This window comes from Protopterus annectens, chromosome 2.part0 (genome assembly GCF_019279795.1).
Source record: "Protopterus annectens isolate FY-2018-M chromosome 2.part0, PAN1.0, whole genome shotgun sequence".
Lineage (NCBI taxonomy): Eukaryota > Metazoa > Chordata > Ceratodontiformes > Protopteridae > Protopterus > Protopterus annectens.
The window spans coordinates 888,412,584-888,435,288 of NC_056728.1; the positions used below are offsets into that span (position 1 = coordinate 888,412,584).

Genomic DNA, 22,705 nt, shown 5'->3' on the forward strand with positions numbered 1-22,705 from the left:
AACCTCAGGCATTGACAGAATAAAAGAAGGTGAAATAATAAAAAGTAGCTGAAGTAAAATAAGTCTACAACTCGAATTACAGTCATTATTTATGAATTGTAATCACTTTTTCCCTAAAAGTCATTAGATTTCGGAGGGATTATGAGGGACTGAGCAACATTTTGAGTCAAAGTCAGAGACATCCCTGAAAATGAAAGGTTCATGCAATATTGTGAAAATAAAAATCAAGGCTGAGTACTAATGGATAATTTGTAGAGTTTCATTATTTCAACAATCAGACATATAGAAGTGTTTATCCACTGGGAATAAACTCAGTTTATTCCGTGTAAAAAATTTTGTTTGGCTTTGCAACACTAACTCATTTTCTTCTGAAACATTATCACAGTGTGACATTGCCACAAAAAAATTTGCCTGAACCCTATCAGTTTCATTTATAGGAGAATTCCTTTTGTTTTCACACCAGCATCTTCCTATATAGTATCAGATTCAATCTCGCTATCTCTGGAAGTGCTTAATCACCACCATATAAGGATCCCTAGCACCTTCTCTCAAAAATGCCCCCAGTGTACCATCCAAAAGGCACACATTAAATTCATCCTATCTGCCAAAAAGGCTGACCTGTACAACTGATGGAAACTGACATATCATACACAGTCTAGCAGTTTCAGAGATTGTCTGAGCAGGGAAATATTCTGTTCCATTGAGGTTTTTAGTCAAATCACTTTCCTACTCTACCTAGAGAATGACACAGGTTTTTGAATATTGTGAACAATTTTGCCTGCTGAAGATATTTCTTTTTCTGTGCTTAGGAGTTTGAGGGCAGAAAAGTGGCACAACAATGTCTTTCTGTCCAATGGAAGGGGATGTCTGTGCACACACAACCTTTTCCACACAAATCTTGAATAATTTTGTTGGTGTTGCCTCATTCTGATTTTATTAACTCATATAATTTATTAATAAAGACTAAGCATGTAATCAGAAAACAGCAATATGAAAAGCAAAATTCTTCTTTAATTCGGTTATTATGATAAACAGCATGTCTGTACCCATGGGTTTTTTCTAATGGTTTAAACTAAATAAGGTTCTAAGCATACTGCAAACCAAGTCTTTCTACAGTTGCTGTGTGATATCACATATATGTAGTTGTCACGTTTGTGGAAAAATGCAGTATACAGAATAACGGGCAGAAATATGTGATTAGGGTATAACAGTCACCGTGAAATTATATGTAACTCAGGACTACAGATGATGTGTGTAAAATAAATTACTACAACAAATGAAAGGAAATGCAATCAGAACTGACTCTTTACTGTGGAGTTATTTATCCTAAGCTAAGAAAACCAAATGTTTCTATGTGCTTTTTATTTAATCACTTCATTCCCATCTCAGATGACAAAGGCAGGCTTGTTATTTGTTGCTGCTTATTCATGCATAAGGCTGATGCATGCTATCAGTTCCCAGACCTTATGACTGACATTGGTATTACCTTACTGCACTATCCCCATAGAAATGAAAGTACTTTGATAAGTAACTGCTGGAAACAAGGTCAGTTACACAAACTGAATTATTTTCCAATATCTACAAACAGCTTCTACAGCACGAATGTGAAGGACCTCATAATCATAAAATAATGGCACAGTACACAAAACTACAGAAGATAAAACAAAGGACTTTTTAATAATTACATTAGGCCATGAAAGGTAAACATCTTTTTTATTCTGTGAAGTGATGCACTAATGAAAACATTTATGAATATTTTCTTATATTACAGGACTACATGCAATATGTACTATTTGCCAGACCTCATATGGACAACTCTGTTTCAGAGCTGCATGTATATTTACACTGTCATTTTAATGAGACCTTGTCTCATATTACAGAGATATACTAACAAATCCAACATTCATACTGCAGTGTGCCATTCATATGCAACTTATGAAAAACTACTGCTCAACAACTTTAACAACCAATCCACTGAACTCTTAATCACTTCAATAAGCATATCTGAGTTGTAAAATGCATTGATATTAAAAAAATTGAAAATGGCATAGCTCTTACATGAGACCAGCTTTGATAATTTGCTATTTTATTACTTTCTTCTACATCTTTAAATGTTTAACTTCCCTTTTGTATGTCTCTCTCTTTCTCTATTTCTCTCTCTATCTCCATTAGTTAATCTTCCAGGAAATTCTTTTTAGAGAACCATTTTTTCATATAGTTCTTGTAGAGATCAATTCTACATTACTTCCTGTAAATAACAACTAATTTTAAGAAGAATTGCAGCTGCAGTACTCTTCCATTTGCCTTATGCCTGGCTTGTACTTATGAAAGGTCGCTGATAGAATATTATATATTGCCTTTTTCTGTGGGGGTGACAGACTCTGAAGTCTAACTCAATTTGTTCAACATGAAAAAGTTTTCATATTATCATGTTTGGTCTGCAACACCAAAGAAGTGATAGATAAACAACAGACATTACATTACTGTTGACATAGATGGGTCCGAATGTAAGAGCAGGAAAGGAGCATTTATTATATTTACTGGTCAAACTATGTTACCCAAACTTTTATATCTTTATCTCTCTCTCTCTCTCTCTCTCTCTATATATATATATATATATATATATATACTCCATGGCCAGCCTTAGGAATAGGCGAACTAGGTGACCACCTAGGACGCCGTACAGGCCGGCCTTGTAAAGGGCACGTTATGCATTTATTTACTTATTTTTTAATTAATATAAAGTTGCACTCTTCTTGGCACTGGAACCAGAGGGTGGAGGGGAGGCTAGCACCCTCCCACTTACAGCTGCAGGTTAGCCAAGAGGCTAAAAAAAGAAATGTTTTGTTTGCGGTGCAAGAACCTTCTCCTTTAAGGAGAAACGTGCTTGTGTCATGACGCCAACGTCATCCAAATGCATTCTGCAATTCTGCGCGGAATTTAAGCCAGCAGTTCAAAAGAAGAGTTAAGTCTTTGTCTCCGCGTGTGGCCATTTGGGTTATAAAGAAGGTAAGTGTATGTGTGTGCGTTTATGTGTAATTTAAACTGTATATTTCTGTATAACAAAAAAATGTGTGTGGGTATGTACGTATGTGTATGGAATTTAAATTTGCTGCTCTGTTTGTATGAGATATAAAGTGTGTGTATGTTACTCTGTGTGTGTGTGTGTGTGTGTGTGTGTGTGTGTGTGTGTGTGTGTGTGTGTGTGTGTGTGTGTGTGTGTGTGTATGGAATTTAAACTAGCCGTTCGTTCCTTTGAGAGTCTTTGTTACTGTGCAAGAGAGCAGGTGGGTGTGTGTTGCTTTGTGAGAGAGTCGCTGTATATGTGTGCTGCTGTGGCAGAACAGAGAAGGCAGCTGTGTGCATAACTTAGACTAGCAGTTTCTCAGCTGCGGTGGTGGTGCTGCAGTAGCATTGTCACCTCACAGTTAGACGTTTCCCGTTTGATTTTCAGTTAGAGCACCTTCTGTGTGGCGATATGCGTGAATGGGCGTTCCTTCGTTGAAGGTTGTGCGTTAGGCCCGGCAAGCCAGCACGTAAAAATCTACTGCCAATCATTAGCAGACTGGAGCTCTGCTGTGGCGACCCCTAACTGGGGAAAGCTGAAAGACACAACAGTTTCTCTCATTTCTGTATGAGAGAGAAAAGTGCGTGTGTTTTGTATGAGAGCAGAATTGGAGTGTGTGGAATTTAAATTAGTCGTTATTTGCTGTATGAATGAGAAGTGTGTGTGTGTGTGTGTGTGTGTGTGTGTGTGTGTGTGTGTGTGTGTGTGTGTGTGTGTGTGTGTCATACCTGACACCTCTCAACTTCTTAGAGCAAGAAATCTGGACTAAGCCATAAACTGGGATAATGGTCCTAAAATATGAAAACTTTTAAAATATTGCTCTTACAAACTTAGAAAGTTGATAGAAAGCTGATAGGTTTTGCATTAGTGCTGCAACTTCAGTCTTGAAAGATTTACCAGTAATTTGGCAAAAAAACATAACTTTATGGAAAACAGACAAAAAATGAGGTCCCTCTCGAGTATCCAGATTTAGCATTATAGCTTGTCTGTTTCTCATAATTTGTGGTTTTCTGGCAAATCAGGGAGGATTGAAGTCACTAAATAGCACTGCAAGCAAAACTATCCCTATTTTTTGGCCATTGCATCCACATTATTTTAGGCTCTGTCCAGATATTTTGCACTAAGAGGTTGAGAGGTATGCATACCTCTCAAATGTCCAGATTTTTGTCTCATATTTTTGGCCTATTCCTCATAAAAATTATGGTTTTCTGGCAAATCACTGAGGATTGAAATAACTAAATGCCAAACATTTGAGTTTCAGCCCTCATTTCCTTCAGAAAATGCATGCTAAGACAAATGCTTCTAAGTCTGTAAAAGCAATATTTTAATTTGTCCCTCTTTTTGTGGCCTTTGCCCCCCCCCCAATATTTTAGGCTTTGTCCAGCTTTCTTGTACTAAGAGGTTGAGAGGTATGGAGGCATGGTATGTAATACCTTAGTTGCTTATTATTTGGTGCATTGTAAGGGGTGATAGAGGTCTGTATTCCCGAGTGTCCTCTTTTCTATAAGATGCCTAGTTGTCGGTTTCTCAGTCATTCCCTATTGCAATATTACCAGCTTACCAGTTTTTTAATGTAAAGTAGGCAATTACTTTGTCAAGGGCAGCAGGAACTGAATTTGTAGATGAAGTACTGAAATGTAAAGTTGTTTGCCAGTAACAACCTCTTCATTATTTACAAATCTCTTTAATGTAGAATTATTCGGATGAATTTTACTTCTGCAGAGATTGTAATTATGACTGACACTGGTGGATTGTAATGACAGAAGTCTGAGTGGCCTTTTATGGTTACAATGTTCTGAAATGGGCAGTTTTGTCATTATTGGGTCATGCATTTTGTTTCATTGCTTTCTGGAAAAATGTTCAAAATTACAAATTTAAAACATACTAACAACTGGTGCTGCATTGTACAAGGAATATCATTTATTACAATCAGGAAGGTAAATCGAAGAACACATACGGGTATTCATGGCCATAAAAATGTGTTCAAGGAGCCTGTAGTTTGAAAATAGCCCAAAGGTAAACTTAATTCTCCACTTTCCAGATGCATTTTATTTGAATGTAGGTTTTAATGCTGTTTCAATGGCATGGAAGTTTACTGCTCATGCTAAGCCTGTTTTCATTGTGAGGCTGTATTGTTTAGCAAGTGGCTATTGGTGTTTGTGCATTTTATTTCAAAGGAAGAAAGTTTAGTGCTGCTCATGCTAAGCCTGTTTTCAATGTGCAACTGTTTTATCAAATGGCACACTGTTGTAGAATCTGAAAGCAGTGTTAGTAGCATAACTGCCTTTGGTGCAGAAGGCTGTGGATTTTACGTCCACAACATATATATGAAGTACTGACTTTGCAGAGGTGCTGATATCGCAGTACCCATATGATTGCCGATTATTTGGTGTATTATAAGGAGAAATAGGGGCTCTACACTCCCAAGTGTTTCGTCCTTTGTATGAGATGGCTTGTATGAGATAACTATGAACTGGTCGGTTTCAGTCATTTCGATTGCAATATTACCAGTTTACCAACTTTTTAATGTAATATAGATGATTCATTTAAGGGCAACAGGCACTGAATTTGTAGATGAAACATTGAGGTGTAAAGTTGTTTGCCAGTAGCATCCTCTTCATTAGTTACAGACTTCTTTTAATGTGGAATTATTCCGACAATTTTACTTCTGTAGAGATTTTGTATCGAGTGATATTGGTGAATTGTAATGACAGAAGTTTGGGTTGCCTTTTATAGTTGACATTTTCTGAAATGGGTAGTTTTGTCATTGGTTTATACTTGTTTCATTGCTTATTAAAATGTTTAAAACTACAAATTTAAAACACATTCTAACAAGTGGTGCTGTACTATACAAGGAATATAACTTAATACAATCAGGAAAGTGGTGCTGTGGTAGTGTTGCCATCTCACAGTAAGACGCTCTCCGGTTCGGTTCTCAGCTAGAGCATCTTCTGTGTGGAGACATGCGTGAATGGGAGTACCTTCATTGAAGGTTGTGCATCAGGGCTGGTAACTCAGCACGTAAAAATCTACTGCCAATCATTAGTGGACCGAAGTTCCGCTATGGCGACCCCTAACCAAGAAAAGCCGAAAGACACAACAACAACAATCAGGAAGGTGAATAAAAGAACAAATTCATGTAGGCACTGCACTAAAATGTGTGCAAGGAGTCTAATTAGAAAAAAAGGTAAACCTAATCCTCCACTGGCCAGATGCATTTTCTATGAATGTGGGGTTTCATGCCATCTCAATGGCAGAGAAGTTTACTGGTCATGCTAAGTCTGTTTTCATTGCAAAACTGTACCGTTTAGCAAATGGCTATCTGTGTTTGTGCAGTTCTAGTTTAAGCTACTGTACACAGGGCAGAGAGAGGTTGCTATTCTTTCACTGAGCTGTAAGGCTTGCTTGCCTACCCAAAGTAAATTTAGATTAACTTAAGCACCCCTTTGAAAGAAGGCACATGGGCTTCTATTTTCTGAGGGCATGACTTTTACAGTAAAATGTGTGAAGGCGCAACACATAAAGCAGGTTTATTAAAAAAAATTCCACCTTCACTTGCAGTTTAACTATATTACCAGGTATCTTTTCTTCCTATGCATTTAAATAATTGAAGGAAATGACTGGAGTGGCTTTCTTGGGGAGTGACCTACATGTGGGTGTGGTTTATACGGGTGTTTCATGAGTATGATATGAGTGGGGCTTAAGGGGGTGCCGGTGTACTACTTCACCTAGGGCGTCATTTCAGCTAAGGCTGGCCCTGATATACTCATCTATATATACACACTCAATGTGTGTACATATATATATATATATATATATATATATATATATATATACATATATATATATATATATATATATATATATATATATATATATATATATATATATATATATATATATATATACATATATATATATATCTATATATACATATATATATATATATATATATATATATATATATACACACACATATATATATATATATATATATATATATATATATATATATATACACATACACACACACACACACATATATATATCTAATAAACTCCTTCTGCATTGTTTTTAGTCATTTTTAATTTCATTGCATTTTTTAAACTGTTTGGTCTAACATTGCTACATACTCAAGTGTGCTAGCTTGCACTGCATTTGAATTGTTTTGACTGCTGTTTTAGCTACTTTTCTGTATATATAAAAAAAAAAACCTTTCCTGTAACTAGTGTAGTCCAGATTGAGATTTGCTGTATCCAGAACTGTATGTAAGCTTCTGAGCCCCCCCAAGCTTTCTGTGTTGGAGGGAAGCCTTCTAGCTTATCAGTGGGAGTGGTAAGCACTAGGTAACCTATCTACCACATAAGGAGTGGTTCTGGCCCAGAAACTGTAGTTATTGGCCGTTTGGGCAGTTTTTCCATTTCTTTCAACTTTCTGATTTAAAAGCCCACATTTGCACTTTTAGTCCAGATACAGATTCTTACTTTTAGCACTTGAATTTGCTTATTCGTGATCAGCATTTGTTCAGAACTTGTAGGCACTAAATAACCTACTAATTACTACAGCACTCAACCTTCCTCATTACCTAGAGGAAAACAGTTTTGGTACTTACTTTCCTCGCTTGCTTAGAGAAAAACAGCTCTTGTGTTCACTTTCCTCACTTATCAAGAGGAAAATAGTTTTTGTTTTTATTCAGGCATGTCCAAGGGTCAGCTCCCAGTGTTCTCTCCTGTCTATCTGATGAATCTGGGCATCTTGAAGCAATGTAGAAATTGCCTCATGTACACAGACAACCCTCTCCTCCTACCACCCAACACTACAACCTGTGAGAGATGCACTTATCTAGCCAAACTGGAGGTAAAGCTCTCTCCAATCAAGACTGAACTTGACAGTCAAGAGGAGAAGGTAAACACTTGCACCACACCACATTCATCACATAGTCACACTAAATCTACAGCACCAAAATCCACACATAGAAACACAAAAACATTTGTGGAGGCTCTCAATAATAATCTGCTCAAGCAACAGACACCTCCAAAGTAGAAATGCAAGCAACCTCCACCCCCCAACACAACCCAAATGACACATAGCCCGCAGACTCAGTGTGCCACTCAACCACAGCCAATAAGGCAAAACAACGTACCCAACACACTAGTCATAGGCAACTCTATAGTCAGGCACACTGATGTCCCACTCACCAGGCTAAACAAGGAGAAGGTTACTTTCAGTTGCCTGTCGGGTGCCAGGATCCGCCACATAACCCACGCACTCAGGTCACTCCACAACAAGTACAGATATGACTCTGTCATTGTCCATGTTGTTGTAAATGACCTGAGACGTACCTCCCTTGACTACATGAAAAGAGACATGGAAGAGCTCTCTGATCTTGTAGCCCAGGCAGGTATGACCCTAGCCCTGAGTAGCATTCTGCCATCACCCAGAATGATGCTGCAGTACAAGGACAAAATGATCGACTTCAACAATTGGCTAAGCTTCTGGTGCCATTCTAAAGGGATCCAGTATCTGTCTGCCTGAGATGACATGGTCGACAGACCACAATGCTTTGCCAGAGATGGCCTGCACTTGTCACCCCTGGGATTCCGGATACTGGCTAAGGTTCTTGCCGCCCCTATAGTGCCTTTTTTAGGCAAGGTTCAAAGGACAAATTCACCACCGTAACAGGAACAGGCAAGCAAAAACTGAATTCACCACCTTAACAGGAACAGGCAAGCAAAAACTGAGGGTGATGCTACTCAATGCTAGAAGTCTAAATCTCAAAATGCACTCACTCGAGGCACTCCTTAAAAATGGAGAACATCGATATCTGTGCAGTGACTGAGACCTGGTTCAAGGCTCCAGAGAGCACCCCTGTACTACCAGGCTATAACTCATACCACACTTTTTGGCCATGCAACCTGGACCGGAACACCAAAGGCGGAGGTGTGTCCATATTCATTAAGGATATCCACACTTCCAGGCTAGTTGCTCAGCATAATGAAGCCAAGGTTATCCAAGTGCAACTAACTCTGGGCAAAACTGCAGTCCAAATTGTAGCTTGCTACAGATCACCCACCATGCCCCAGGATTCCCACTCCTCTTTTCTTGATGTACTGGAAAATATTAGGGTTCAACCAAACACCCTAATAATGGGCGATTTCAACTACCCCACCCTTGACTGGGAAAACTACTCATGTACCAACTCCTTCACTCAATGCTTTCTGGAATTCATAAACTCCAATACCCTGGATCAATTTATCCACACCCCCACCAGGGGCAACAATATCCTAGATCTAGTCATTACCAATAAGAATGACTGGTGTTCCACACCTGAAGTCAACGCCTCATTGGTCCGATCCGACCATAAGCTAATCTCCCTAGATATCCACATCCTGCCTCCACCCCCCATTAAGGAAACCATGGTAAAAAATTTCTCCAAAGCCAACTTCATGCTTCTTAAGACAGAAGTGGTGAACTTCATGACACCCATGCAGATGGACAATACAGTTATGACTACTGAATCCTATACAATTGCACTTTATAAGCACTTACGTGAGTGCATGGATCGTGCTATTCCAAACAGAACCAAGACGCTATCCTCCAAAAAAAGGAAGCTAATCTGGTGGTCCCCTGCCATAAACAAACTGTACAACAGAAGGAAAAAACTCTTGCAAAAGAGAGTAAAATCCCACGAGTGGAGGAGTTCCCTGGTCAGCCTCAGTAAGAAGCTGCGATCCCTGATAAAATCCTCCAAAGCTAGTTACAAAAACAAAATCGCCACTGATTCTAAAGACAACCACAAAGCATTCTATAGCTATGTCAAGAATCTCAATGGCAACACTCAGATCTGCTCTGAGTTGCAGCACAATGGCACTAAATATACAGACCCAACTGATATTGCCAACATCCTGGCAGATAGGTTCAGTGCTAACTTTACCCACTCTCTCACCCCCTAAAGAGCCCATCTCTATACTGGAAGAATGCAAACTTCCTGTAATCATGGCTGCACAGGTAAAAACCACACTCTCCAAAGCCAAGAACATAGCATCCATGGGACCAGACAACATCCCAGGCTGCATTCTACATGAACAACAGAACAAACTGGCACCCCACCTAAGTACCATGTTCAATCATAGCCTCACCTCAGGCTTTGTGCCCGCTGAATGGCGCACAGTAACCGTTATCCCACTCCACAAGGGGGGAGCCACCATGGACCCTGGGAATTACCGCCCCATTAGCCTGATGAACCTGGTCTGCAAGGCCATGGAATGTATCATCATGGAACTTATAAACAAAGACAGTGGTAATCTCCAAACTCTGGATCCCACCTAGTTCAGGTTTGTAAAAGGCAGATCATTTCTCCTAAACCTGATATACTTCTTTGAAGCAGTCACCAAAGCCGTAGACAAGGGTAAGGTGGTTCACACAGCCTATCTAGATCCTGCCAAGGATTTCAACACCATCCCCTACTCTGGAATTACAGATAAACTCACTAAACTAGGTATAAATCCCTATGTCACAAGATGGGTTGCCAACTGGCTCACTGACAGAACCCAAGCTGTGAAATTAGCAGACTCCAAATCCTACTTCAGACCAGTGACAAGTGGAGTACCACAGGGTTCAGTCCTAGGTCCTCTCCTGTTTGGTTTCTACTTCTCTGAAGTACAGGCTAACACAGTAGGTCTTTGGTTAATGAAGTTTGCAGATGACTGCAAACTAGGAGCCATAATCGAAACTCCTAACGATGTGGACATCCTACAAAAGGGCCTCACTGAGACAGATGCTTGGTGTCAAAGCCATGGCCTCAAGCTCAATGCCAAAAAGTGCATTGTCATCACCTTTGGTAAAAACTCTGTACCCATGAGTTACAACATAGGCAGTAGTATACTTAACAACCGACAGTGTGATAAGAGACCTTGGGACACAGGTGGACAGTAATCTCTCCTTTGATAATCACATCACCACAGTAGTCAGGAAATCCTTCGATGTGGCACACCTCATCACAAAAGGTTTCTCATCCAGAAATAAAGAGGTCATTGTTCCCCTCTACTCATCACTCATTAGACCCATTATAGAGTGCAACGCCCCTTTTGGTATGTACCTCATAAGACATCTACAACAACTGGAAAGGCCGCAGAAATACCTCACAAAGAGGATTACCGGCCCAAACAGATGCCTTATGCAGACCGTCTCAAAAAACTCCAGCTTTACTCCATCGCATTTCACCTACTCAGAGGTGATCTCTGCCTAACATACAAAGCTATGTCAAACCCAGACTGTTGGACATGCTGCACTTAAAGAAATCCCAATCCCTCCAAGCTAAACACTCTAGGGACCTAAACCTTGTCACCACAATAAACAGAACATGCCGGAGGGACAGATTCCTGTCCCAGAGACTTCTCATACTCTGGAATAAACTACCTGTCTATATCAAACAAAGTTCCTCATTAGCACTCTTCAAGAAAAATCTTTGTGATTGGATGGGAAATAGTAAATTCACCCCGGGGATCACCTCTGTGGCTCTGCTCGACAGTGGCACAGGAAAATAATTTTCTTGGGTCTCAAAAGCCAGGGTATCTTTTTGGCTGGGCTTGTATAGGCCCCAGGGCCGATAGCCTAGTACCTACCTATGAACCTACCTATGAACCTATATATATATATATATATATATATATATATATATATATATATATATATATATATATAAAATATACATATATATATTTGTGTGTGTGTGTGTGTGTGTGTGTGTGTGTGTGTGTGTGTGTGTGTGTGTGTGTGTTTGTGTGTGTGTGTGTGTGTGTGTGTGTGTGTGTGTGTGTGTGTGTGTGTGTGTATGCAATTCTATATTGGCCAGTGATGAGACCATGAGAAGAGTTGTGGGGGATATGCCTTCCTTTCCTTTTAAGAACAACAAAAATATAAAGCAGCTACTATGCCACCATCAATTTAAGAATGACATTGGGATCAAAATGAATAAAATAGGGACGTATCCCTGTAGAACATGTAGCTGTTGTAAATACATTACCAAACAACAGTGTTTTATGCATCTGAGAACTTGTAGAACTTATTCTTTGAATGTGTATGTGGATTGCAGAAGTAGAAATGTGATATATTTAGCTTTCTGTCAACTCTGCAATGCATTCTATGTTGGCAAAACTAACCACCAACTTAAAGAGAGGATATCAAAACATACCAGCAATATACGCTTAAAGGACATCAAGAATCCATTATACAAACATATTTCCAAGAATACTTCCCAGTTTTTTCATTTTATGGTATTGCAAGTTGTAAAAGTAAACATGAGGGATGGTGATATGACACTTTATATGGAGCAGGCTGAGATGACGTGGATTTGTGGTGTACAAGTGGACACACCCCCTGGTTTGAACACTTGTATTCCTTTAAAACCAGCTCTAAGAGGGGGTTGTCTGAGATCAATCAATTGATAGGCTGCATATGTTTTTTAAATCTGTATGCTTGTGTTAGCTTTTCAGATCTGATGAAGGGCATAGTGAATGTCCAAAAGGACTTATCCTTTTATTTTACATGTTATTTCATTTGCTTTTAGCTGAAGTTGTGGTGGTGATAATGTTTTTTTGGCTGTTTATTTCTGTTACGTTAAAACATTCACCTTCAGTGTTTGGCTTGTGTAATTTGCTGCTGTTGTTAACTATCTTTTGTTTACACACAACCACACATGACTGGAGGCATAGACGTGACTGCTGTTGAATTGGATTATGTTCCTCAACGAAGTTGAAAAACTCGGACACTGCCGATGTCATGGAATTTTGGTATGGATATTTTGAATCTGCTACTACAAGTGAGAGTAGAAGAGGGGATGGAGGAAACACCAGCAACAGATACTAAAGACATGGACTCCTTCCTGCCATTACTTCGTAACTTTGAGAATATGTTACATAGATTTAAGAAGCTGCAATGGCAATGCCTCCATTTGGAAGCTTGCCTTCATCACCAGGTAATACCAAGAGGTTTACGTGTATTAACTATGCTGACTTTTGGAACTGTATATCATGAACTATTGAGAAAATTGCAGATGATAAATCTTGAAACAAGTTTTAGATACATCAAGTTACTGATTGCATTTTTTTACACCAATAGAGAAAGATTTAATTTTATCCATAGGAAAACAACAGAAAGAGTTGAAATTTAATTTTCATGACGACATTTTTACCAACAAACTTGATGAGTTATATCTGGACATTTCTGCCTTAGACTCACGCTTGGAGCATATCAAAATGAAGAAAAGAGTAAGGGATTTAGTGGACGTTAAAAATGGGCGTATCTTTGTTTGGTCCAGAAAGAAAGGCATGACAGGGCGCAGTAAAGAACTAAGTGCACAAGATGCATCTGAAGTGAATCCTGGTAAAACAGGTTCAAATAGAGTTAATGCATTGAATGCTGTTAACAACGATGTTCTCAAAACAGTTCTTTCTGACACTCCAGCTATGTGCAACATTGTTCAACAGACTACGTCCAATACTGGTTGCAACATTGTTTCTAATATTGAATGCAACAATGTTTCCACAGTTATCCATGCTGAAATTCCTTCTGTGTTGAATACAGCTCCACAGACTGAATCTATTAAACATGATGTTGGAGCTTTGGGAGCCAGACCGAAGAATGTGAATAACACCTCATTTTTTTGCAATCTGCCTCTGCTGATAAGAACATCAGTGAAATACGTAATAAGCATTTCATGAGTCGTCGGAGGAAGAGGAGGAATTTTGTCAGAGAGCTGAACAATGTAACAACTTCCTTCATAGTGAATCTGAGTGCATTTAAACTGAATGCAATAAAATGTAATCTACTAAACAGAGGAATATCTTTCATGCTAGTGGTCCCCTCTGTAATTAGTGATGTACTTATAAACTTGAAATTATTCTGCAGGAATGTCATGCTAAAATGTTTATACAAAGATTTATCTAATGAGAGAACTGATGTATTAAGGAGTGCAAGCACTTTTATTCTACAAAACAATCCTTTGCTTGAAACTTTCTATTAAGTAAGCCAGCAGGAGATAGGAAAAAAGTTAAATAAATGGCAACCCAGCCTTACATTCTATATTGGCTGAAGAAGGATGGTCGACAAAGCCCTTATCCCTATACATAGAAAGGCAATTAAAACAGGCACTTACATTCACATCTACTGTAATGAAGGATACAGAGCATTTTTAAAGACTTTATATGAATCCAGTAGACACATCATGGATTAAAAATCATGTTTATTTGTAACTTTGGCTATAGTGAGCCTATTCACAGTTATTCCAAATGAATATTGTATCTATGCCATAAGAAATCATCTCAGCACTATACAGGGATACAACAGTAATAGAATTAGCCTGATTTGCAGGTTACTTGACATTGTCCTGAACATCAATATATTCACATTTAGTAGCAATATCTATTGGCAAAGAGGGGGTTGTTGCTATGGGCACTCCCTGTGCCAATAGTTATGCTAATTTGGTATTAGTTGAATGGGAGAAAAATCATGTGCTAAAGAACAACAGTTATCTCCACAACATCATATGTTACAGAAGATTTGTGGATGACCTTTTCTTTCTATAGAAAGGTACTGTTAATGAGTTGTTGGGCTTTGTTGCTTATTTAGAAACAACTACAGCCTTTTTTGAAATTTACTTTACATTATTTAAGCAATGGAATTCGGTTTTTGGATGTGTTTCTATTGATGGATAATAGTGGAATTCGAACATCTATACACTGTAAAGAATGTTGTAGGAATAACTTGTTAGACTGACGTAGCATGCACTCCAAACATATATATAAGAATGTGTTAAAGGGACAGATGCTGAGGAATTTATGCTTACACACTAATAACGAAGATTTCATTATGGCTAATGACACTCTTACTCAGGAATATATGGCAAGAGAATACAAAGAGAGGGCGATAAATGACACTGTGTGAGAGGTTATGGACTTAGCTGAAACCAAAGGGAAACCCTTCTACTCTGATAGGTCTATGATGGATGCGGCAGGGTGAATAAACACCTCAGACAAAAATAATGGCAACACAAAAACAAGGATAGTGTTGAAATATTCCAGTGATATTGGCTATGTGTGTCAAACCATCAGAGACAACTGGAAAATTTTGGCCAGTAATGAGACCACGAGACAAGTTGTGGGGGGGGACACCTTTGTTTTTCCTTTAAGACCAACAAAAATATAAAGCAGCTACTATGCCACCATAAATTTAAGAATGGCATTGGGATCGAAATTAATAAAATAGGGATGCATCCTTGTAGATCATGTAGCTGTTGTAAATACATCACCAAACAACAGTGTTTTATGTAAAACTAATAAATGCCAAAATCTGTAAGGACAATCTGAGGCACGTAAACAATATACAGAACACTTTTATTAAACCTTTTGAGCGCTTTCATCTCAAAAAGTGAGACTTCATCAGAAACAGAGAAACTCAATTAGTAACATTTAAATACTTGTTTAAAATCATGACATCACTAATCAACCATAAATTTAAAGGTATATACAATCAAACAAAGGAAAACTTTTAGTTATGTACTTACCATAACTTTAGATGTTTGGGATCCATCTCGCCTACATTCAATACTGATGGGCTCGGAGCCGATCCCTCGGCTCCGACTCGGCACGCTATGCTATAGAGCGAGGCCTCTTATTGGCTGAGCTATTTCTTATCCCAGGATGCACCACCACTAATCCCCCAGATCTTGTTTGTCCGCATTCATGCACACATGCACAACTTGTTTACATAACATTGTTAGATGTTTCAAGATGAAACAACAGGATTCGGACCTTCTGATATCCTCTGATCTCCAAGGAAGGGGGAAGGAGGGTGGAGTTATTAGGAATGTAGCGAGATGGATCCCAAACATCTAAAGTTATGGTAAGTACATAACTAAAAGATGTTATGTGATCCTATCTCGCCTACATTCAATACTGATGGGACAGCGTCCCTAGCACCTAAATCCTGGGTGGCTCATTGGAAAACACTCCTGAGCACTGTGGAACCAAATGAAGCTCGTCCTCTAGATGCCACATCCAATTTGTAGTGGGAAATGAAAGTGTGCGGGGAAGACCATGTAGCCGCAGCACAAATGTCACTAATGGCAAGCTTAGAATGAAATGCTATTGAAGTAGCCATAGCCCTTGTAGAATGAGCTTTGACAGAGGTGGTAAGCTCTTTATTAGAAAAGGAATAAGATTGAGTAATACAGTCCCTGATCCATTTGGCAATAGTGACCTTTGTGACAGCTTTGCCCAATTTATTGTCTGCAAAGGATACAAACAACTGATCTGTTTTCCTTGTTTGTTTGGTCCTATCTAAATAAAAATGCAACTGCCTGTGGACATCTAATGTGTGGAATATGAATTCCGCTTTGTTAGAATACTTCGGAAAGAAGACTGGAAGTTCTAATGATTGTTGTAGGCAGAAACTGGAACAAACTTTAGGGACAAAGGAAGGATTTGGCCTGAGAGATACTCTGTCTTTGTGAAAAACCAAGTACGGAGGTTTTACAGACAAAGCTTGAAGCTCTGAAACCCTTCTGGCAGAAGTAATCGCCACCAGAAAAGCAGTCTTCCATGATAGAAATTTTAAATCACATGTCGCTGCCGGTTCGAAGGGGAAGGAAGTTAAGGCACGTAACACCACATCGAGATCCCATGGAGGAGCAGGATGAGAAATCGGAGGTCTTAAAAGCGCAGCACCTTGCAAGAAGGTCTTACACAATCTGTTGCTCATTAAAGATGGGTTTATAGATTTGTGAAAATTGGAAATAGCTGCCAACTGAACCTTGATGGTAGAGACTGAAGAGCCTTGATTGAAAAGAGAAGTTAAAAATTTTAGTACTTCTGATACGGGAATAGTGATGGGATCCAGGCCCCGGAGTTGAGCCCAAATAGCAAATCTTTTCCATTTGCTAGAATACAATTTCTTTGTAGCAGACTTGTGGGCCGAAGATAAGATGTGTACAACTTCTGGATCCAATGTATGACTCCTGACTATAGTCGGAAGAGGAGGAGCCAAGACGTCAATTTTAAGGTGTGTAGGGACTGGTGGAATAGACCCGACTGATGAACCAAAAGGTCTGGGATCTGATCCAGGAACCATGGACCTTCCAGAGCATACTTCCGAAGATAGGGGAACCATACTTGACGAGGCCAGTAAGGAGCAACTAAGATCATTTTGCTCCCCAAGAGAGATGCCTTTTGGATTACTCTGGGAAGGAGAGGAACCGGGGGGAAGGCATAAAGCAAGCAGGTGGGCCAAGGACGGGCTAGTGCATCCATGGGGCTCCTCCCCGGAGCCGGGGTTAGGGAGAAGAACTTTTTGCACTTCGCATTCAGTGGAGTCGCGAAGAGGTCGCAACACGGAACTCCCCATTTGCTGAAAATTTGATTTGCAACTGTAATGTTCAGAGACCATTCGTGAGGAGAGAGGATGGTTCTGCTCAGTCTGTCGGCTATCACATTGGACTTGCCCGGGATATGAGTAGCCACTAGAAAGCATTTGGTCGACACTGCCCATTCCCAAACTCTCATGGCCTCTCTGCAAAGAGGATAGGATCTGGTCCCTCCCTGTTTGTTCAGGTACCAGACAACTGACATGTTGTCTGAGTGAACGGCAATTACGCCCTGAGGGAGGTAATCGTGAAAGGCTTGAAGGGACAGAAGCACCGCCCTCATTTCTAGGATGTTGATATGAAGTAGGGTCTCTTCTGGGTGCCATTTACCTTGGACTGACCTGCCCATCAGGGAGGCGTCCGTGGTCAAAGTGGCCGCAGGAGGAGGTGGAACAAAGGGTCGTCCTTGATCCAAATTGGAAGGCACTAGCCACCAGCGAAGGTCCCGTTTGCAGGTTTCCGTGATCTGTATGAGGTGACCGAGAGGGAGTTCCTGAAAGGACCACTGAGCTGAAAGAAGCCACTGGAGAATTCTCATGTGCAACCTTGCCAGGGGGACTAGAAGAACCGTGGCGGACATGGATCCCAACAGCTGCAGGACCATTCTGGCTGGGGCTTTGGATCTGGGAAGTAAGGCTCGAACTTGAGCCTGTATGGTTTGTATCCTGTCTGTAGGTAGATAGACCCGCATTCGGTTTGAGTCTATGTCTACCCCTATGAATCTTATGCGTTGAGATGGCAGCAACACAGACTTTGGCCAATTGAAGGTGATTCCAAGGGAATTGCCCAGTGATATATTGACTTGTAGGCTCCGCAATAGTAGATGCTTGGAGGTGGTGGTTAGGAGCCAGTCGTCTAGATACGGAAACATCTGGAATCCTAGACTTCTCAGGTGAGCAGTCACGACCGCCAAACATTTGGTGAACACCCTGGGGGCTGTGGTGAGACCAAAGGGCAGCGCGCGGAACTGAAAATGACTGCCTCCTAGGCTGAAGCGCAGATGTCTCCTGGACGCTTGATGTACCATGATATGGTAATAAGCGTCCTTGAGATCTATGGAGCACATCCAAACACCTTTCTCCAGCAATGGGAGAATGGTTTGTAGGGTGACCATTCGGAACTTGGACTTTTTGACTGAACGGTTTAGAATGCTGAGATCCAAAATGGGTCTCAAGTCCCCGGTCTTTTTTGGCACCAAGAAGAATCTTGAGTAAGTCCCTAATCCTATCTGGTCTGCAGGGACCGGTTGGATGACTCCTTTTTGCAGCAGCTTTGAAACTTCTGAGGCTGCAGTTTCCCGTTGACTGGGTGGCTGGTCCGGGATTTTTTTGGACTGAGGTGGAGAGTGAGAGAAAGGGATGGTGTAACCTCCGGCGATAATTCGAAGCACCCATCGGTCCTGAGTGATACCTTCCCAGGCTTTTAGGTGCTTCAACGACCCTGACTGGCTCCGGAGCTGCACAGTCGGGCAATCCCTCAGGGACTGTGAAAGGCTGAAGAGCCATGAAAGGACTCGCGGTCTCCAGTGTTGCGAGGGCCTCTGCCGCCTTTGGGACGGCGTCTTCCAGAAGAATTTCCCCTCCTGCCTCTGGAAGGGGATCGTCCTGCTGTGAGGGGTAAGACTTCTGAGATCTACGGAACCACATTTTCCCTCCTCTTTTAGCCTTGGGGTAAGGCCGAAAGGGAGTGGAAAATCTTGCCCTTACGGCAGTCAGAGTCTTACCTTCTTGCTCGCAGCGGGTCAGTGTGTCCTTTACCTTGGGTCCAAACAAGGAGGACCCATCAAAGGGGGCGTCGAAGACTTAAAGGCCTCCGCAAAATGACACAGGTGGAGCCAGGCTTGTCTCCGTAGAGCAATGCCTGTACCGCTCTACTCGCCCCTTCGGCCGCATAAGAAATGAGCCTCATGGACGAGTTTGAAATGGACGACAGTGTAGCCAGCTGACAGCCAACCGCCTGGGCCAGCTCCTCAGGCAGGTTACCCAAGAGGGTATCAGAAAGTTCTTTAATCAGATCCCTCTGGAATCTGGTAAAGTGCGTGAGATAGTTCAAGGACCTTAATGTAAAGGCCGCTGAACTTAGGGTGCGCTTACCGTACCGATCCATGCTCCTAGACTCCTTATTAGGAGGATGGATGGACGTCGAAGCCTCTGCTACATCTTGCTGGGTAGCAGATGCCACCACCAAAGCATCTACAGCCACACCTTTAGTCAGGAACTCTTTTTCCGGGGGTGCTGAGAGGAATTTATTAGGACGAGCAGGCACCAGTTCCACAGAGTCTGGGTGTTCCCACGCCCTTCGACAGATCAAGTCCAAGAGCTCATCGAAGGGCGGAGACACCCAGGAGGCGGAGGGCTGAGCCCCAAAGGCCTTAAGGAACACCGACTCATCAGCTGAAGGGCTTTGGATTGCCAGCCGCCTCGTTGTTTAAGGGCTTCCAGGATGTCTGCAAAGGAGACATCATCTGAGGACGACTTAGGGGACACCTCTGCATCATTGAGATCAGTGTCTGATGTAAGAGACTCATCAGGGGAGTCAACGTGCTTCCTCTTGCATGATCTTTTCCTGGGGGGTTCTTCCGAAGAAGCTTCGGAAGGACCTCCAGGAGGGGGGGAAACCCCAATGGGGGTAACCTCAGGCCCCGGGGCTCCGCTGTCTAAGGACAGGGGGACTGCCAAAGACCCAGTCTCGGTATGCAGGGAAGGAGCTGGGGAGACCGTGGAGGTAGCCAAAGATGATTTGGCTAACACACTCCTCATAGCCCTAAAGGCGGGACCACCAGAATCCTGGGAGGGTCCCACCTCCGTGGCCACGATGGTAGACGGCACTCCCGCAGCCGACGCACCGAGAGGAAGGCTCGGGACCGAAAACATCAGTCCCGAAGCATCCCCCCCGGGGCCGACAGAAGACGTCCGCGTACCGAACTCCGACTCAAGAGCCGGAGTTGGAGTAAGGGTCGGGCCTGACCCTAAAACCTCCATCGGTTCCACCAGCACCGGCTCCAACGGTGCCGAGGCTGTTGGAGGAGGAACTAAAGTAGCAGGGTGGACCATCGGCTCCGAAGCCGAATGGGCTGGAGCCGAAACTAACTTTTGAAACACCGGAGACTGGAAGAGTCTTAGGAGCACACTCCATCGGCTCCATAGGACTAGGGGACCGGCTCCGAATGGATCCTATTACTATCGGTTCCGAGGGAGATTGCAAAACAATTTCCCTCGGTGCCGATGAGGACTGAGTCTGAGCCAGCGACCCTTATCGGCTCCAGTATCAGTGGAGCCGATGAAGGTGACCCGCCTCTCGATGCCCCAGTCCTCGGCTCCGAAACCAGAGGGGTCGAGACTGGAGGCATCGAGGCAGACCGTCCGCCTCGGCTCCAGTCCGTGGAGCTGATGGAGAAGCCTGCCTAGGTTTTTTGGCAGTCGGTTCCGACAGACTGGTCGGAGCCGACGCTTTTTTCTTTTTTGAAGGAGAGGAAGAGGAAGATAAAGCCTCCTCAAAGGATGGCTTAATCAAACCTTTTAGGATTAATTTGTTCTTCCTCTCCTGGAGGACTCTTGATGAAAAGGCGTGACACACGCTACATGACTCTTGTAGGTGCTTGGCGCCTAAACAATAAACGCACGAGGAGTGGTCGTCCGTTATGGACATCTTATAACCACACCTGCACACTTTTTAAACCCAGAGGGTCTATGCTCTTTGGACATGTCTAAACTAGTAAGATCAATAATAGACAAAAAACTAGCAGTTTAAAGTACAAAATATAAAGTTTTTTTTAAACAACAATACAGTTGCACAAAACACAGAAAAGGAGGGTCAAGACCCTCTAACTTAAGCGGGTACTTGACACACAAATAAAACGCTAGAATAGCAAATAGGGGAAGGCCCCTCTAACTTAAACGGGAAACCTTCCCTTAACGAAAAAACACAAATTCCTCAACAAATATATTGAAACGCACTCGTATCACAACAATAGCTGTTAAAACAGCTTTTGGTTTCAAAATAAGCAAATTCCTGACAGAAAAAGCCTAAATAAAATAGTACTTAGCCCAGCCAAGTTGAGACCATGTCTAAGCTTGTAAGCGGCAAACGAGATCTGGGGGATTAGTGGTGGTGCATCCTGGGATAAGAAATAGCTCAGCCAATAAGAGGCCGCGCTCTATAGCATAGCGTGCCGAGTCGGAGCCGATCCCATCAGTATTGAATGTAGGCGAGATAGGATCACATAACATCACATAATTATACAAATAGAAGTGAACTAAAATGAAAGAAAAAATACATATTCTTATGAATTACCAGCAACCCTTCGAATCCAAACTTGATAAATACATTGTTAATTAATAATTGTCCTTACAGATTTCGGCATTTATTAGTTTTATTAACAGTGTTTTATGTGTCTGAGAACTTGCAGAACTTATTCTTTGAAGGTGTATGCGGATTGCAGAAGTAGAAATATGATATACGTATATAGCTCTCTGTCAACTCTGCAATGCTTTCTATGTTGGCAAAAGTAACTGCCATCTTAAAGAGAGGATAACAAAACATGCCAGCGATATACCCTTAAAGGACATTAAGAATCCATTATACAAACATATGTCCAGGAATACTTCTCATTTTTTTCATTTTATGCTATTGCAAGTTGTAAAAGTAAGGATGAGGGGTGGTGATATGATGCTTTAAACTGAGCAAGCTGAGATGAAGTGGATTTAAGATTTACAAGTGGGCACACCCCCAGGTTTGAACACTTATATTCCTTTAAAACCAGCCCTGAGAGGGTGTTGTCTAGATCAGTTAATTGATTGGCTGTATATGGTTTTTAAATCTATATGCTTGTTTTAGCTTTTTACATCTGATGAAGGGCATTGTGAATGTCCAGTAGTGCTTATCCTTTTATTTTACATGCTTTTAAATTTGTTTTTACCTGAAGTTGTGGTGGTGATACTGTTTTTTTTTACACACACACACATATATATATATATATATATATATATATATATATATATATATACATACATACATACATATACATATATATGGGTCTACTTCAAAACAATGAAAAGCCACTTACCCAAATTACATACATTTGAGACGACAACACTGAAAATGCAATTGAATGAAAGTTCACATCACTGGAAAGTTAATCTGGGAAAGGAACAACTTGGCTATCAAGGCAAAACAAACACACCAAAGCATATTAAACCTATCCAAGTGGGGTTTTCACC

General features: G+C 41.3%; 1 protein-coding gene across 2 annotated transcripts in view; it reads right to left on the reverse strand.

Annotated features, from left to right (window-relative positions):
• The window catches only part of SLC4A4 (solute carrier family 4 member 4), a 1,959,050-nt gene that overhangs the window by 85,446 nt on the left and 1,850,899 nt on the right, over window positions 1-22,705 (reverse strand). The window lies entirely within an intron of this gene.